This window comes from Archocentrus centrarchus, chromosome 9 (assembly GCF_007364275.1).
Source record: "Archocentrus centrarchus isolate MPI-CPG fArcCen1 chromosome 9, fArcCen1, whole genome shotgun sequence".
In the NCBI taxonomy this organism is placed as follows: Eukaryota; Metazoa; Chordata; class Actinopteri; order Cichliformes; family Cichlidae; genus Archocentrus; species Archocentrus centrarchus.
In genome coordinates this window covers 25,681,664-25,688,434 of record NC_044354.1, presented here as the reverse complement: position 1 = coordinate 25,688,434, position 6,771 = coordinate 25,681,664, and the positions used below count along the sequence as shown (strand labels likewise).

General features: G+C 39.3%; 1 protein-coding gene across 3 annotated transcripts in view; it reads right to left on the bottom strand.

The window, feature by feature from the left end:
- Nucleotides 1-2,320: 2,320 nt before the first annotated feature.
- The window catches only part of figla (folliculogenesis specific bHLH transcription factor), a 28,501-nt gene continuing 24,050 nt past the window's right edge, over nucleotides 2,321-6,771 (bottom strand). The window contains exon 6 of one of the 3 annotated variants that reach the window (XM_030737756.1): nucleotides 2,321-2,689. The gene's annotated coding sequence lies outside the window, so the exon portion shown is untranslated. Of the gene's footprint in view, nucleotides 2,690-5,724; nucleotides 5,856-6,771 lie in introns of those variants that run through there. The other 2 variants (XM_030737758.1, XM_030737757.1) reach the window with 2 other exon arrangements.

The following is a 6,771-nucleotide window of genomic DNA, read 5'->3' as shown; positions in this document are numbered from 1 at the left end:
CATATTAAATATTCAAAAACTCGACTTTCTTTCCATTAAAGACTACAGCTAAGATTGATATTGGCAAATATTCCTCAGGGTTTTACAGAGATTTTTGATCAGTCCTTCAATTATCCTATAAACCAGGCATGCTATGCTGCACGGGAGAGAAAAAGATATAAATTTTGTTTGGAGGAGATTTGGCACTAACAGAAAAATTGAAAGTGCATGATGCTGGATGAGACTGTAGGTGTGTGGTTGGTTCAAATGTAGCATCACTTTTCAGCTATGTGGGTTCATGGTGCTGGTTGAAAGTGCCTAGAAGAGGCAGTAGGTGGCAATTTTATCTTGTGGTCTGCCTTAATCTGCAGGCGGAGGAGATAGCTGCAGGTTGCAGGGAGAGGCTGTCGAGGGTCCTTAGAACATTCAGTGGGATGTGGCTGGATGAGGCTGTGGTCTGCAGTTCTGTGTGGGTGAACATTATGCCATCAGACAGATGTTATATGTTTTAAAGGTCTTTGTAAGAGACTGTTTGAGGCTCAAACTGTGTACTTCAGAGGTTAAAAAGGGAGGTGTGTGTGGTTTTCTTCAAAAATCTGAAAGCCGCACATGGGGCAGCAGGTGGGTGTTATGAGCAGCTAGAGGCAGCACATTGCTACTGGAGGTTGGAAGCCGACGAAAATAAGTGGTGGGTGGCAGAGGCTGGTTGTGTCCTGCTTGTGGCTTGAGTCACTGTCGAGGTTGAGACTGATCATCTGTTTGTATCAACACTATAGTTCACTGTATCTTCAGTTTGGAGAGCTGATTCTTTTTAAGATGTACAGATTATATTCAAGTATTAAATGCTTTTATTTGTGCACTTTTTTGAGGGGGGCTTTGCACATACAGTTGTGTTCGAAATAATAGCAGTCCAACATGACTAACCAGATCATTCAATATTTTTGGTAGAAATCATATTACTACATGGCAAATAATTTACCAGTAGGTGTAGTAGAGTCATAGAAAACCAACAGACCCAACATTCATGAGATGCATGCTCCTGAGTCTGTGTAATTGAATAATTAATTGAAAGGGGCGTGTTAAAAAAAAAAAAATAGCAGTATAGAGTCCAATCAGTGAGGGCATTCATTCTGTGAAAAAACAGGTGTCAATCAGGTGGCCCTTATTTAAGGATGAAGCCAACACATGTTGTACATGCATTTCTCACTGAAAACCTGAGAAAAATGGGCCGTTCAAGATAACAGCGTTCTTTGATTAAAATGTTGGACAGGGGAAAACATAAAGTAGTGCAGAAAACAACAGGCTGCTCGGCTAAAATGATCTCCAATGCTCTAAAATGGAAAGCAAAGCCAGAGAGACGTGGATGAAAACAGAAGACTACCATTTAAATGGATCGAAGAATACCCAGGATGGGAAAGACTCAGCCAGTGATCAGCTCCAGGGTGATCAGAGACAGTCTGATGTTACCTGTGAGTACTGTGACAATTAGAAGACGCCTGTGTGAGGCTAATCTGCCGGCAAGAAGCTCCCATAAAATCTCACTGTTAAAAAAAAAAAAAAGGCATGTGCTAAGAGGTGGCAGTTTGCCAAAGAGCACATCGACTGGCCTGTAGAGAAATGTAGAAACATTTTGTGGACTGATGAAAGTAAGATTGTTCTTTTTGGGTCCAAGGGCCCCAGACAGTTTGTCAGATGACCCCTAAACACTGAATTGAAGCCACAGTACACAGTGAAGCATGGTGGTGCAAGCATCATGATATGGGGATGTTTCTCTTACTGTGGTGTCTGGCCTATTTATCACATACCAGGGATCATGGTTCAGTTTGCATATATCAAAATACTTAAGTTGTGGAGCAGTTAGATTAAGGTCTGGGGATTTGGGCTAACAGAAAACTTGTGGGGTGACATCAAAAATGCTGTTTCTGACGCAAAACCACGAAATGCAGAGGAATTGTGGAAAGTTGTCAAATCATCCTGGGCTGGAATACCTGTTCACAGGTGCCAGAAGTTGGTCGACTCCATGCAACACAGATGTGAAGGAGTTCTCAGAAACAGTGGTTATACAACTAAATATTAGTTTAGTGATTCATAGGAATGCTAATTCCTAAAGATTTTTCAGTTCATAAAGTGAATATTTGAGTTTATAAAGAAAAATGCAGACACAGCCCAACATTAATTTTGCTTAATTTCCTGTAAAGTAATTAGTAATTTAGATTGCTTCTTTCACTGCAGCATTTTCCAAAAATAATATTGTAACAACCACAGTCACTTTAATATTTCTCATGCATTGTCATATTTCAGTTTGTATCTTAGAAACATTACCCGGTGACAGCAGTGTGATGAAAATTAAACCTTTTCCCATGAAAATCTATATTAACATTAGAGTCAGAAATGTGTTGGCACTAGTCTTTCTTCACAGAAAATGCTCTTCAAAGTTAATACATAACATGTCTTACAACGAAAGTGTTGTAGATTAATAAACAGGCTTCTTTCAGGCCTACACAGAAAACAATTCATTCCATAAGTGAAATTACAACAACAGAAGCTCCTTTTAACATTTCATTTACAGGCTGCCAAAGATGCACTCTAAAATTAAAATTGAAACATTTATATTCACTTCAACAAAATATAAATCAAAAGGTTAAATCAAATAAGACAAATGAGAGTCTGCCTTCTTCGCAATCCTTCTTTTCTTCAAAGCTACAGGCCCCTAAAAAAAAAAGAATTACAATGCTTATCAATAACTTGGTTTCCTTACAGTCATCACAGTGTTTACTAATCTTGAAGCATATCTGCATATATACAGTCTGCAGGCTACAGACAAGATTTCTGATGTTTGCATTCAGAGGAGTATCACATCTTAGTGTGCTTGGGCTGCATGCAGATAAAGCAGTCAGTGTGTGCTTTTCATTAAACAAACAAGCCTCATTTCCTACACTCACACTTCCTCTTATGGAGGATGTGATGGGAGATGGAAGGATAGTGTAGTTAATGCTGCCAAACAAGATCATTCTTGGACAGTTATTTATAAAAGGTGCTACAGAGCTGGATCACCTCTCCACAGAACCCTCTTACTGGCCTTTATAATACAAAAGACCTTTATTTAAATCTCTTGATTAACAAACAGTACCAGTTAAGAGTTTGGTCACAGTTTTTAGTGTCTTTTCCTCTGTACACCACCACAGTGAATTTTAAAGTTGAACAATCTGAGTCCTGAATTTCAGTTTTAATTCAAAAGTATTTTATTAACTGGTTATCAATTTTTATATACAAAAATCCCCATTTAACAGCAGATCAAAAGTAATTGGACAAATTTGCATAATTTTAAATCTGAGCATTGCTTTTAATTCTTGGACGAAACTTATTTTGTAGGCAATGACTTACTGAAGTCTAGAAACCAGGGATATTACCGAGTGCTGTTTCCCCTCTCTACTGTTGCTCTGCTGGGCATTTGCAGCAGAAACCTGCAGCTGCTGCTGCTTGTTTGTGGGTCTCTGCCTTTTTGTCTTCAGTAAATGAAAAGCACTGAAATCAGCTGACTGAACTGGCCGAGAAGTCACATTTCTTTGCTTTGAGAAACTTGGGTTGCTTTCGCAGTAGGTTTTTGGGTCATTAACCATTTGTGCCATGAAGCACTGTCCAATCAATTTTGCAACATTTGGCTGAATCTGAGCAGAGTACAGCACTGTACATTTCACAATTCATCCTGCTGCTTCTATCAGCAGACTCATCAACAACAAGTGGTGCCAGGCACAACAAACTCACCCCCGGCAGATGTTTTTGCTGATTTGAACATTGTCCGTCTTACAAACACATCATTCTCCAAACATTGATCCAAACCCAATCGAATGTTAGTTGTTCATGGATAATAGTGAGGTCCTTCTTACTGCGACACATGAACTGAGATATGGCCAAAGTTGTATTCAAGCAGCTGCCTAATTGTCAGGGTTCACCGCTGTGCAGGCAGGCAGGGGGACCCCAAAATGAAGAACTCCAGGAAGGGTGTAATTTACCCCAATCTTACAAAAATAAACATGAGCTCTCCCCAGAATACACCTGACGGGGGAGAGACAGGAAACTGACTTGACTAGACTTCACTCGAATTGACCTAACTCGACTAGACATACATAAGAGACAGCGGGGAACAACCAATGACGCGACAACAGGCATAGAAAACACAGGACTTAAATACACAGGAGGTAATGGGCAAATGGGAAACAGCTGGGAGGGAAACACAGGAAGCAAAAACTAAACCCAAAGCACACAGACCAAAGACCTACCAAAATAAAACAGGAAGTAACCTAACATTGTACACACTGGCTTGACACTTGGGGATATAGACACAGAGGGATAACAGGCACCAGCACAACAGAACACAGGGAGACAGAAACAGAGACCCCACAACAAAACAGAACTATACAGAATTTATACATGGCATAAATTTAATCAGGTGATGTCACCAGCCAGCTTTTCTGCAAATTTTGTATGAATCAGACTCATAGTTTTGCCGTAATATTGTTGAACAGAAACATACCAAAAACAATACCACCCCCCACCCCACCCCGGGAGCGGGGTAATAAACACTACTGGCCTTGTTCCTCCATGTTTTACAGGTGTGGTATGCTGAGCTCTATCATCCATACTTTCTGTTCCTATCATTGTGGTACAAAACTTTAGTTTCATCTGTACAAAAATCTTTTTCAGATCTGTGCAGGCTTTTTTTTTTGTTTGTTTGTTTTTAGGTGTTCTCTGCCAAAGCCTAATCTGTGGTTCCTGTTCTTGAGTGAATCCAGGATTGCTGTAAACCAAGGAAAAAATTCTGTCATCCACTTTAGTTGTTTTCTGTGGTCTTTTAGGCCTTTTGGTGTTGCTGAGCTGGCCAGCGTGATCCTTCTTTTTACAGTAAAAAAAATAATCAATCAACCCAATCAGACTGCTGATTTGGCCACTCCTAAAGTTTATGCTCTCTCTGATAGATCGGCTCTCTTTTTTTTTTAAGCCTAATGAGCCTGTCACTAGCAGATATTTGTTTTTACTATATACTGAGAGTTTTAGTGAGAAACTATAAAGTACAATACTTGGAATCAACTCCAGATATGCTGTTTTTCAATCATAAAACAGGCTTTGAAACTGCTCGTCAGTCAATGGCCCAGTTACTTTTGAACCTCTGAAAATGGAGGACTGCATATAAAAATGTCGAATTCCTAAACAGTTAATGTGCTACTTTTGTTAAAACTGCTGGATTAAAGGTTAAAGTCTGCACTTCAGTAGTCACATTTTGATAGATTTATAATCTGGTGTGGTGGTGTACTGTGCACATCCAAAATTCCAAAACACGAGTCACAGGTCCAAAAACCTATGGACCCAAATATCTTAGTGTATTTCATCATCATTTAAAATTCCCTTCAAATCTTCAAGAGAGCGCTAATCAGTGTTTTATCTCGTATGATTACTTTGGCCATATTTCCTTAAATTACTGCTATGTGAACAAGACACTATATAGCAAAAGAATGTTCTCTCAGTTGAGATGCACAAACTGCTGCTTTGTGTTTTAATGCTTTACCACATTGCAATCGAGCCATCTCGTAGATTCCTGTGATTAAACACAGACTGATGTGAGCAGCAGTATAATGCACCATCAAACTGTTGTAACATACTTGTAGTGTTGTGAATAAGATTAAAGAAATTTAGTGCTGTGAGAATAACTCATGGAGATGTTTCATACCATGTGCAGAAGCACGAGTTAGTCGGGTTGGGAGCAGCTGCTGTGCTGAGCAAAGGAAGAATGCTCTGGGTAGAATGTCATCTTGAAACCATCAGCTATTCAAATACAAGTGTCTGATTCCTGAGTGTGCATTCACATTTCCAATAACGTCCTACAAATCCACAGTGGAAACAGGTGAAACAGACACGACTAATTAGGCAGTGAAACATTCTGCCACAAGAGGGCAGTGTAATGGTACTTTTCAAAACACTGGTGTATTTTATCCGATGTACCCTACCACTCAAAAGTTCGAGATCATTTGCAAATTTCTTCATTTTCCGAAGACAGATGCATTTCCATGAAATTCACAAACAATTTTATCAATTTTAAAACAAAAGTAATCAGATTATCAACAAACTGATTTGCAAGGCTGGAACCACCATAGGTCAGAATTTGGAGGTGTTTGAGTCAGTGAGGGACAGGAGGTCACTGAACAAACTGCTCTCCATTACGGACAACCCACCCACTCCATTCTACACTAATGAGGCAGCAGAGCTTCTTCTCCCTCGACCTCGCTGCCATAAAGAACGCTTCAGGGAATCATTCCTACTGTTCACCATAAAACTCTATAATAACTCTTCTTTCTGTGACAGGTGAACACACCTGTCAGGAGATGCGATCCCGCACTCAAATTTTGGATTATATCCTCCTCCTGCTGTCTTCCAGATTCTTTGTGTACACATTTTGATTCATAGTGTATATATTACATAATATTTATCAATGCAATTTGCACTACTCTCCCGTACAATATCAGCCTTAATATAACTCTTCCTTATCTACATTTTTATATTTTATCTATTTTTGTTTCTATATGCAAGGTTGGCACTCTCACTTTGATGTTTAGTTACTGTAGACTGTATTATTTTGTTACTGTTACACAATAATTTCCCTTGGCAGACCAAGAAAGTATCCATCTAGGATTTTTAAAGAATGATCTACATTTTTGAAAGAGGCCTGTTACCAGAAACTGTCAGTCAACTGCATCAATCTCCTGATATGGCTGCTGATTGAAGTTAATTTGTAGACTA